A 12,844-nucleotide genomic window follows, 5' to 3' on the forward strand; every position below is an offset into this window, starting at 1 on the left:
CCAACCTTCAGAGAAACAGGAAACGTGCTGACAATGTCCCCACCCAATATTTTACCGTATAATTAGGCAGGTATTTGAAATTCCTCTCCCCAAGACAGAAAGCTGAACAGCAGCTTCCACCCTTCTCAGTTCCCTTCCCCAAAGTTACACCTTTTCTGTTTATCTCTGGTTTTGATTTAGCTCATGATGTTTAATTTTTTTGTGCAAAGGGAAGAACTTGAAGAACAGAGCCACCATCTCAGACTGTCAGGACCCCTCGGAAGAAGGTCTTTTCTCCTCTGGAGAAGGAATACTGGCCTGAGCTATGAGCCTGACTCAGGAGACGGTCAAAACCAAAGCTTTGGTTTCTGCCTGGGCTGAGATTCCAGACAGAGACAGGTGAGCTGAGCTTGTTCCATCAGCAAATAAACGCAACAGACTATCACAACTCTCAGCCAAGTTTCCTCATCTCCACTGCTATTTTAACTCAGGTTAAAAATATAACTTTTGTACTGAGGCCTTTTATTCTTTCTTGGGTTTTTTTTAGTTTTTTTAATCATACTTGCACGAGATTTAAAAAGCCAAGTACTGAATATCCCATTTTTACTGATGTTTTCACAGTAAATTAAGACAATCATTAACAAAAAGCTCACTAAGCATGTTATCTTAGAATTCAAGTGTTATAATTGGAAGAACTCAGTGGATATTTTCATGGTAATGCAAAATAGAAAAATCTTGACCCAAGCACATAAAAAAAACAAATTCTGACCTCAATTATCAGACTTTACACAGGATAGCCATGGAATAAACTAGCTAACTGAAAATGGAATTTAAAATAATCCAAAAACTGGTCTTAAAAAATGATCATATTCACACCATAAAATTCTTAATTACCAACATAAGACTACTGCTGCATTTAAATATGCAACTAAAGCCAAGCCAAACTTTTAAGCTAGAAAAAAAAACCTTCCCTGAGCCATCTAGAGTCTCCTTTAGCTTAAGCACAGTGAACATGGCAGCTATCTTGCTGGGTTACACACTACCAGAATCCTGGTGAATTATTTACATCTGGGGACTCCAATGCTCTCTCAGTATCATCTTTCCCTGGGTTCTGTACTCACCAGAGCCCTTGGCACTGAAATGAGTGAGAATAGAAATGAGAATTCCACAACAAAAATGGAGATAGGTCCAGCACAGATTAAAGTGTTTGCTCAGCCTGAAACCAGTCCTGAGCTTTGTATCTGTGGTCCCTTAGGGCTTCCTTGTCTCCCCCTCCAGTGTCAGAAGGTTTGGAATAAATGAACTGTTCTGGTGGGTATTACAACTGAATGGAATTGAAAGACATGGTGATTTCTTTCTTTATCCACCCCCCACCCCCATTTATTTTGCTCAACACAGTAAGATAAAACCTGCTTCAAGATGTGGTTTGGAGTACTAAGTGGGCAAAAATAGAACTATTTAGAAAGCCTGCAAACTCCTGCTGTAAGGCAGTGTTTAAATAATGCATTAGACATACCTATATATACACAAAGACACAACACATGCACTTAAACTAATATATATATGTGTGTGTATATATATATGCTCCCTTGCAGTTCTATATTAATCAAATGGAATATTCTGTAGTAGAAATATAGTACTAATAACTCAAAATAGCACTTCTGTTCAAGTTGCCTTGCACGAGCTTATTTGAGTTCTAATTGTGTGCTGAAATTCTCCCCTTTAATGCCTGGGTCTATTTGAAGGTTAGCTTTTGGTCCCAGGGAGATAAAGGAAAACGTGCCAACATTTGAGAGATTTGATTACCTGTATAAAATTATGCTTGCTCATTTTTCCTTGGCAAGATACTCTTGGGGAAAGTTATATTAAAGAGGGAATAGAAATAGTGTACATCCAAAGAAAATATTTTCCAATTATGCTTCACAAGATGCAGAAAATATTACTTGTTATGGAGGATTATGAATGAGATAATTACTGAGAGCCTAATGTACCTAAAGCTACAATAAAGGACAGAGAAAATCATTAATAAGTGGTTATTGACTGTTCTTCCTGCTCTTTGTAATAAAAGGCCAGAACAGTAGCAAGGACAAACCTTCCCCAGTTTGGCTGTGACAGGTTATAGCCAAGAATACTTTTCCTACTTACATGGCCCATCATTAACACCTATAAGCTTTGATTTAGCACCCAAACCACTTAATGCCTCTCCAAATATCCTTAAAAAGAAATGTTTCATATGAAGAGTCAATTGAAAAGAGTAGAGATTTAGAAATACACAGGATGAACATTCTCTCTTTTAAACTATTTCATTGCACACATTCCTAATGAGCAATCTGCACTTCCAAAAGAATGCAGACCACTGTTCCATTGGAAAGGCACAGAATGACAAAACACTTTTAAAGATTAAAAGATGTCTCATTACCCCTTTTTTAATCCCTGATGAAATAAATGATAACCTAATTATTTCTGAGCAGCCTGAGCAAAGAATGTTTGAGCTCCCATGATCAGGATTTCAATACAGGTGTGATCAATAGGGGAGATTATAAAATAAAGGATTTCTGAGTGGCTGCAAATCTTTTCTTATTGCAAAGCAGAAGGTGGTACCACATACAAAATTACCTTCAGTGCATTTTCTTTTATTTTTTCCTCTCTCCTTTTCAGCTCCCAGTCCTGCTGCATCGAGGGTGAAGGCAAAGTTACTAGAGAAAAGTTCAACAGCATTTCTGAAAGAATGGGAAAGGTCACGAACATTACAAGGGTCAGCCTACATGGACTTGCAGTGCCTGAAGGAAGCCCACAAGAAAGATGGAGAGAGACTATTGACAAGGGCCTGGAGAAACAGGACAAGGGGGAATGGCTTCAAACTGAAGTACTTAGGTTTAGATTGATTATTAGGAAAAAAATTATTCCCTGGGAGGGTGGGCAGGCCCTGGCACAGGGTGCCCAGAGAAGCTGTGGCTGCCCCTGGATCCCTGGCAGTGTCCAAGGCCAGGTGGGCTACTGGGGCTTGGAGCAGCCTGGGACAGTGGAAGGTGTCCCTGCCCATGGCAGAGGTGGCACTGGATGATTTTTATGGTTCCTTCCAACCCAACCATTCTATGAAACTTTGCCCTGGGCTGAGCCCCAGCGTGGGCAGCAGGGGAGGGGGGGATTCTGCCCCTCTGCCCCTCAGCTGAGACCCCACCTGCAGAGCTGCCCCAGCCCTGGGGCCAGCACAGGAAGGACCTGGAGCTGCTGCACAGAGCCCAGAGGAGGCAGCAGCATGAGCAGAGGGATGGAGCAGCTCTGCTGGGAGGAAAGGCTGCCAGAGCTGGCATTGTTCAGCCTGCAGAGGAGAAGCTTTGGGGTGAGCTCAGTGTGGCCATTCTACATAACGAGGAAGCCACCCAAGTGCTGTGGTTTTCTTGTGTTCTTACGCTTATTTCATGCCAGAAGGAGCAACAATTAATTAATTTCCCTAATGAAACACCTGCCCTACTGGTTATTGTGGTCCCTCTTAACAGAAATCCTTTTAATATTCCCTTACACGTCTACCAGCCTGTGTATACACAACACACACACCAGTTTTCATCTCAGTGTAGTCAATGCTCTTTGTTTCACCTCCCTGACTCCACCAGATCCTGCATCAACTGTATTTTAGGCTTTACATTAAATACATTAGGATGGACTGGATGCCTAGTGAAACTGGAAAATGGAGCCACATCTGCCTGGTTTAGAGTTGGAAAAGTACCTCGTTTTATCCAGTTATTCTGCACTTTGAAGAATTTACAGATGTATTCTGGATTCTGAATAGATGTTGTCTGTGGAATAAATACTGCCTCAGCCATGCTATGGTTTCTCTCACTCTATGAGTATGAAACTCTTGCATTTCATGCCCCATGCAAAGCACTGCAGTGAACCTACTCTCTCAGAGGGGACGTCCAGCCTGACAGAGAAAAGTTTTGGTTTACTGTCCATCAGTCTGTGCTCCATAGAGAATTGCCTGCTACAGGATTTGTGCAGAATGCATTTCATTTAGATAGAAACATTTACTGAAAAAGTTCTGTTAAAAATCCAAATATTTGGTTTTGCATACAGACTGCTCAGTTCCATGCATTCCTTGGCTTATCAGTGATAGGCAGTAAAGAGGAGGTGGCCTTCTGCAAGGACAGAATTTAGATCAATCACAAAATAATTATTTAATGGAATGATCAGTGTCATTGCCTTCTACACAGAAAGAGCAGCTTTATGTTGCCTGACAATTTAGTGTAGTCCATTTCCTTTCTTTACTTTTGAGCTATGATAACTCCACTGGGCCAGTAAGCCCTCTATTCAACATTCTGAAGTATACACATATTTCCTTTTATATCTCATTTCCATTTTTAATAAATCACATATCCCAATTAGACAGCAACAGCTTTGAGGCAGAAATTGTCCCCTACTCAACAAAACAGATCAAAATTTTAGCCGAGGCTTCTGTATATAAATGGCAGCATTAACAGCTTTCACATTTACTGCTACTTGGTGCACCAGTCCTTCTTTTGCTGTAGCTGAGTGTGTTTTGAGGATATGTACAACATTTAAAAAATTTGCACAAGAAACAATTTTACATTGGGATTTCTTAAAAAACCCCCATGGTTTAAATAACAATTTGGTCTTATAGACCAAGTAAAATCCTGGCATATGCTTTAAACGATTAAAATAACTTCTATTTGTTCATATGAAAACTCAATAAAAAGTCCTTGCATATTTAGATCAGCACCTGCTCTCAATTCATGTGGGGCGGCCAACATCATAACCAAGACCCATTAATTAGCAGAAATAAATGAATAAATTGGAAATATCGTGTTGGCATTAAGTCTTGTTTCAGATAATTTTATGTGAAGAAAGAAACACAAGCATTTTCCCTTTGCCTCTGGACATTGTATTTTTTTGTCAGTACAGCAGGACAACACCAGGAATTGCAGAGTGTGCCAATGGTCTATGTGAAATGCTTTAGACTGCATAATAATTAAAGAACAGGTGACCTGAAAAACAGGCAATATAAAATTAAAAAAAAAATAAATAAAAGGAACTAGTGAAAAGGACTAGCAAGATAGCAAGTGTGTCAGTAATTCCATTTAGAAAACTTACTTTGTAGAAATATGGCAGATTTTCATTAAGCTCTTTGAGGTGAGCACTATGAGATTCTGAGCCTTCTGCATCACCCTTTAATACATAGGTCCATGCTGCACCCATTCTGCTGCAGATTATCCCAAACTAATTGAAAAAATAAAGTGGGTTTGCCCATTTACTTTCAAATCCTGACTTCTTAGGTTGGGTGTACCACACATCATAGATCCTGATGATGCTCGTGGCATGATGACCTTAGAAAATAACAGGATGGAAGAGGTGTGGTTTGGCTCAGCTCCTCTGTCCTCTGAGGACAGCTGGATGTCCCCCACCAGTTCTGCCCATACTAAAATCCCCTTTTTCTCCCTGGTAGCAGGACCCCTATTGCACATGCAGTTCCCTCGGCCAGGGGAAGGAGAATTACCTAACATTGCTTGTGCTTTAAAACCAGCAAAAGTCTGGGGCCCTCTGAACTGCTCTGAAATCCCTTTTGCTGGCTGTGCCTGCAGCGCTGCTGCTTGCCTCCAGTGATCGTCTGCTCACCAGCCTTTTATTCCAGCATGTTCCCAGGCTGGAACAAACCTCAGCTTTGCCTCTGCTCACCAGGGGCTGGGTGGGAAACAGTAACTGAGCTCAGAGCCCGGAGCAAGGAAAGGGATGTCTTCTGTGGCTCCTAATGATTCCTGCGGTTAATTCAGGAATGCCATTGACAGTCTCCAGGGAGAGCTACACTTACTTTTGCTTAGCTGCTGGCATGAATGCTGTAAAATAAAGGCTTTGAAAGAAATCCTTGCAGGGGAATTTTTACACTAAGAGGGAGTCCTCAGGAAAAAGGAAAGTTATAAATTGCTCTATATCACTACAGGTGTTCCTCAGGGATCACCGAGAGGCTATTCAAACATATTAATATTTGCCTAAATATCTTCAGGAGAATAATCTGCATTTATTTTCAATTCTACATGCCTCACACATTGTTTGCAAATAATAGTTACCTTTAAACACTGCCTAAAATATTTCTTGCATCAAATTATTTCTGTAATGAAACTGACACCGTAAATTGCCCAACGTTAACATCCCTGGCTTTGTCAAAAAAAAAAAAACCCAAAACCACAACCAAAACCAAAAGCCAAACACCAAACAAAAGACCCTCAGCTGTGAATTTCTTGGTTGCACCACACATACTATAGCTCTCTTTTTTTCCTTGACTTTGCCAGAATAGGAAGAAACCCCAGCTTTTAAAACAGAACTTTCAAGAAACAAAATTTATGCAAACTCATTCTCATTATTTTCACTTGAAAACTTATTTTTCTTGTGATTCCTGTGATTGTATATTTATTACATCCTAAAAATACAGTGCTGCCCATGAGCTACAAAGCCTTTCTCAGATGTGGCTCAGTTCATGAGGTATCACCACTTCAGCTCCGTAGCTCTTACTGGAAGCCTACAGCCACCAAAGGAATTGGTCTCATTTTAATATAAAATTAAGATTTTCGTTACACAAATCCATGGCAAATGAGGAATTTCCTATCAGGACCCGAGAACGATAAAACCTCCCTTTCACTTTACTGGTTGAAAGACACATCCTGGCACTTTTGGGAAATCACAGCTACCTGAGAGCTCATCGATGGATGGAAATATGCTTGTCAAGTTCAGCAAGGACAAACTTTTAGCAAAATCTCCCCTCACAATTGGCACTAATTGGTAGTTAAATTGACAACTGGAACTGAAGCATCCTGACAGCACGAGGGGTGGGCCCTACAGGTAGAAATTGAAAACCATTTACCGAAGCAATGTTGGAAAGACTAAATGATCATAGGGCATCTCAGAATATCATGGGGAAGGCTCCACTCAATTTTTCATACTGTCACTTCAGCATTTTCCATGCATACTTGGACAACATTTCCCTGAGAGACAGAGAAAGTGTTCAGATCAGTATATTGAAAAGCACACAATCTTCTAATTCTTTACAAACAAACAAAATGCTCAACATTAGCTACTCTTTTTTCAGAGTACCAGAAATCTTTATGGTCCTAGAAAAACAGGACAAAGGAATTTAAGTGAATAATGCTAAAGTAATAGATACCATTCCTTTTTATCAAAAAAAGGCAAATTAAAAAACAAAAAACAAAAAAACACCACCAATCCCAAACAAAACAACAACAAAACAGACAAAAAACTGAACAGCAAAACCCCTGCCCAACTTTTAAGTTATTCTTCCCATCATGGACCTTTTCCCACTCCATGAAAGAAAATACAGATAGCTGAGGAGGTGCCTGGTGTTTTGCAGGTTGACCCTTCAAGATGCTGGATTCATAAGTAGCTAATAAAACATCTCTTCGAAGTTACTACCAGTCCTGTTCTATACCTGATGTACAAGGGGTTTAAGTTGTGTCTCTGCTTAAATTGTGGCTCTATCATGCCCCAGGCTGGAGATGAAGCATTAAAGTGTTCAACTTTATTCAGTAATACTCCCAGAAATACACAGAAATGAGATTTTCAGTGTCTGGAGATATGCCTTCTTTCTTAACTCAGAGAGAAATCAGTAAAATAGTTTTTACACTGTAGAAGAAAACGTAGACACTGTTGGGTTAGTCAAACTGTCCTTGCTTAAATTTATGCTTTATATTTAAATTTCTTCTTGGAACTTGTTCTCAGCTAAAAAGAAACAAATAAAGTTGTGTAAGCTCAGGAATATTTGTTAAAAACCCACTAGTTTTATCAGACTTCTCTGAAATGTTGTCTGCTATATTTATTGTCTTTGCAATAGCTTTTAACTAAGGAGAGTTTTTCTTAGAGCTAGTTATACTCCTGTTTACTAAGCTGATTGAGACCATGCAAACTGGAGCAATCTGTGCAGTACACAGTCACCTCTTCCCTTGCAAGCACACACGAGGCAGGGGGAATTAGTATTGTTCATAAAGAATACAGTAGCAAAATAATTGATACATTTCAGCTTCTGGGAGTTTATTAAACTTAAGCAGGAAAATTAGTGTGTAATTATGGTTGCAAAACAACAACAAAAATCTAGAGCTCAGAAGGCAATGTTGACTTTGCAACATTTCAGATATTGAATATTTTATGGCATGCATTTAAACCACAGAAAAACATACAAGTGTGTATTAGAAAGAAAAGGGTAGAATATATCTAATATGGTGTGGTGATTGCTGTTCTGTGAAAACTTTAACAAGGCATTAATGTAGGACTGTGTTATACCCTATGAAACCTATGCTAGGATTTTGCTACACCTACATGTCACAAGGATTTTTTCCACTCAGTGAAACAGCCTGTAATTCATCTCTCAAAATACTGCTAACCTTAGTTATCTACATTTCAGGTTTGCATCACTTGAGTACAACAGTGCTTTTAGGCAGCCATCATAATCACAAGCTCAGTGCAGGGATGAAAAGCAAAATGTGAGGAAGGAACTTGTTTTATTAAAACCTTCTTTACTTCGCCTGTTTGCACCACTTGTGCTCTAACAGAACTAGTAATGATTTTAAACAAGTAACATTTTACCATTTCCTGGTGAAGACAGAAAATGCATGTTGGTGAAGAAATCCAAGGATTGCATAAAGCATGGATAATGCAGAACATACAGCTCCAAGCTATTTGTAAGTGCTCTCTGCATTTCCAGGTTTGGGTTTTATAGTAGCTCAGCCTGAAGCACTTGACTGTGAAAACAGGATGCCTCTCCACTGCTCCTCCTACAAGAAAATTATTTCTCCTCTAAAGGCCTGAACCCAAGTCCCAAACATCAAGGGAAAAGTCTCTGTTGCTCCAAACAGCAAAAGTTGCCCAGCTCCCTCATCCCACAAGCCGTACAAGAAAACCTGCATTTAACAGAGTGAAAAGACACAAAGCACGTAATTCAGAAGCAGTCACAGATGGAAAACGCCTCCCTGAGCTCACCGCAATAAGGAGCTGACTTGACCGTGCTGGTTCTGAGTCTCACCACCACAGTCTCACTGGTTTCCTCCCATCCAGGATGTTCAGAGCACCTTCTCCAGAGGCCTGGACCAAGAACATAGATGTGCCACAGGGGCTGCTATTCCCTGCACTGCTGACTTCCCAAATCTCTCCTCACAGGGACAAAACAGGCAATATGTTATTTTGGGACTGAAAACAGAGAAATTCAAAAAAGTCTGTGGAAGGTCTGGGACAACCTGGAAACTATTCCCAGTGGAGTGCTGTGACACAGACAGCACCAGCCTGAGTGACCACTAGTGGATTTTTGTGTCTGGACCTAAATTTGGATTCGTTTATTGGTAAGCCAGAGAACATAAACACAAACAACTTTTGTTGCCTTCATTCTTTTGTTCTCTCCATGCTTTGTGAGGTTTAACAAAGACAAGTGCTGGATTCTGCACCATGGATGGAGCACCCTGGATGTACAGACAGGCTGGAACAAGAGGATGGAGAGCTGACACAGGAAGGGTGCTGGGCACTGCCCAGGCTCCCCAGGGAATGGGCACGGCCCGAGGCTGCCAGACCTCCAGGAGCGTTTGGGCAGCGCTGCCAGGGATGCCCAGGGTGGGATTGGTGGGGTGTCTGGGCAGGGCCAGGAGCTGGACTGGATGATCCCTGGGGATCCCTTCCAACTCAGGATATTCCATGATTCTATGAAAATATCATGTGGCAAAATAAATGCAGTATGAATATATCCAAAAAAGGTAAAAGAAAAACTAGAATATTTGTGGCATTTTATAGAGAAATCCCATAAATTCAGAAAGAACTTCTTTACAGTTGTGTGAACTCAAGTAGAGTTGCTTATTTTAAGCTTGATCCTACCACACATAATGACAAAATTTGGCATTAGAAGTGCATATTGCTCAAATTCATTCTAAGAGGTTCAAGAATGAAAGCAAAAGATTTGCTCTGGTCCTTTACTCAAGTCATTGAAGAAAAACACCACACTTTAAAAGGTGTTCACATTAATTCCTCCTATTAGTCTCACCCCAGATTATTTCATTTATTAGAGCAAATACACTAGGAATACATTTATTACTCTATATCCATGCAAAACAGCAATGAATAAGCACCTTTGAAGTGTGTGCAGTTGCATTGCAACACCTAAAACTCTGGAGAAGAGTCTTTATGTCTGGAAGCTGTTTCTCCTGGAAAAACTGAGCAGTTTAATAAAAGGTATTACAGACCTCTGTAATCCCATCTTGCTAAATTTCTCTGCACTTCACAAACTTTGATATGAGACCTTTTCAACCAACAGGAGGAACACATAGACTCCACATTCAGGCTTTTATTTGCAAAGTGATTTGTGTTCTGTTTGTATTCTATAAAATTAATCTCAGCTTTCAGTTTTATTTTGCTGATATATTCCATCAATTCCATTAGGACCAAATGCTTCTACTCAGTGCCTTTCCACCCACTAACACAAAAACCATTATTTAAATATCAGTTCTATTCTGAGCAGTTCTTAAGAGCTGAATTTTCAGTGGGTTTTAAACGTACCTTTGAGAACATACAACAAATTCTGCTTGTGTGGGTATTGTTGGTTTGTGCAAAACTTATTTTTATATTTAGTTTCCAAAGCACCTAATTAAATGTTTGTACAAATCATACATGACTATGAAAAGCACACTCTACAACAGTGTAGAGACAAAAATTGTAACCAAGATCTACATAATTAGATTTGCTTGAAGAATGTTTCCTTTGAAGCAATTAACCACCAAATAAAAGATTTGTTTGAAGATTTTACTAGAATTTTTAACATGTAAAAAGCACATGCAAGCAATACTGCCTCTGTAACGGCACAAAAGCACATTTACATCCAGAAAATGCAGCAAAAATGGGGCAGCTGTTTGGTATCACTCTCTCCACAATGTTAAGCCTCTCTGCACTAATTGACTATATCCTGTTTTACTGAGTGTCCTTCATTCAAAGTCTGGAGAAAAAAGAAAAATGAAAATCGAGGTAAGATATAGAGCAGAAAAAATAGTCAAAAGTCCCAGAATGAAGGAGATACCCCAGGTGTACAAATCCTTTGGCAGGGGAAAAACTCAAAGGCTGGAGGAAGAGTGTAAGTGGAAAAGCCAGGAGGAGGAACCAGGTGAGCGCAAATCTACTGCAAATTCTGAAAAGGAGGTTATTTTTTAAATTGCAATGAATAAGAAACCAATGAGGGTGACAGAGGACAAACCACAGCCCAACTTCACCGAGAAGGAAAGCATTTTGCTTGTGACATTCTGTACACCCTTTAAATTTTGGGAAGGATTGCCAAGAACTATAATTGAGGGAGTCTCTGCTTTCCAGTCAGGAAGGATTAAGAGCAGCTCTGAAAGCTGTGGAGTACCTCTGCTCCCACTGAGCACACACCAGCCTGAAAGCACTCTCAGTACTCACAAGCCTTAGGAAAGAAAAATAAGTCAGAAATATAGATGATTTTACTGGAGAGGGAGAAAAAATAGAGAGAAGGATTCCAAAAATATTCTAAGTCATTTTAATGGATAAACCAAAAATTTCCCCCTATGGGAACAAACTTCACTTTTTGCTCATTTCCGTCTGTAACATGCAGTGTTTTAATTATGCAGCAGTCTCAACAAATAGATTGTCACAGCATTTTAGCTAATTCTATTTAAAATGCCAGCAGAAGATAGGATAATGTCTTCCTTGGTTTGGCTTAGTTTAACCTACCCACTTCTATTCAGCAATGACTCAAACAATTCAGGATAATATAATCACAAAAAAACCCCCTTAAAATAGTAGTAATATTTAGACCTGGATATACCCTGAAAATCAAAATACTACTAAGTACAAACCCAGGACTTTTCCCAGCTACTCAAAATAATTTTAAAAGCTCGACTAAAATATTCCAGGAAGAACGGGTTGAATAAAACATTTTAAGATGTGAAATATGCTCTTTGCTGTCTCTGTGAAATTGAGATACGTTACTAACCCCAGAGAAACAAATGAGAACAGATATGAAATACCTGATATAAATGTAAATTGACACAGCACCAAAAGTCACTGAATAGAAAGATCATTACACCTTCTGACCCTGAGTTTCACCTGGAAAGTGGCTACACTAGGGAAGATTTAGGAATGCACTTGATCTGTGTTCTCTTCAGTAACAGACAGAGCTATTGCCAGTCCCTATATTATACTATATGCTATTCATTTATCCATAGAAATTCCAAGATTATCATGAAATTAGCTGTTATCCATAATTTTGTCTAGATTTTTCTTTACTCAACCTCAATAACCAGCTAATAAGACAATAATGTACTGGGTTGTTCAGTGGGAATTGAACTTTAGTGATAAACAATTAGGTATTTATACCTGCTCACTGCCAAACATGCATTTATGAACAGATCATTCTTTTCTAAGAGTAATTGTAAGGATAATTCATCCCTGGTGGATACAGATGGCTCATACAAGTGCAAGGCTGATTCACTGACTGGAGGTAACACACTGAGATACAGCATAAACTAATGCATGGCAACAAGCAAAGCTTTAGGGCAGCATAAAAGCTGGGACACAGAAAAATATGATAATTTGCCCTGTGTTATCTTCCTAACTTTGAAAGTAAATCACAAAATCCCTGGCAATAATGTTATTCCATATGTGTGCATAGACCTCAATGTAAATTAGGACGTCATAATTTGCTGTATAGTCCACACTTTCCTTTTTGGTTCTTGTTTTTAAAAATTCTCAACGTGTAAACTATTTGATTCATCAGACTGGAGATAGAACATGACCCATACGTGTAATAACCTTTTAGAATGCACAGGAACATATTATAAAGAGCTGCTTTGGTAAAATT

The 12,844-nt window shown here is 39.4% G+C and overlaps 1 protein-coding gene across 1 annotated transcript in view; it reads right to left on the bottom strand.

Moving 5' to 3' along the window:
* The window catches only part of CDH8 (cadherin 8), a 149,542-nt gene that overhangs the window by 122,758 nt on the left and 13,940 nt on the right, over positions 1-12,844 (bottom strand). The window lies entirely within an intron of this gene.

The sequence above is a fragment of the Corvus cornix genome, chromosome 11 (genome assembly GCF_000738735.6).
Source record: "Corvus cornix cornix isolate S_Up_H32 chromosome 11, ASM73873v5, whole genome shotgun sequence".
NCBI lineage: Eukaryota > Metazoa > Chordata > Aves > Passeriformes > Corvidae > Corvus > Corvus cornix.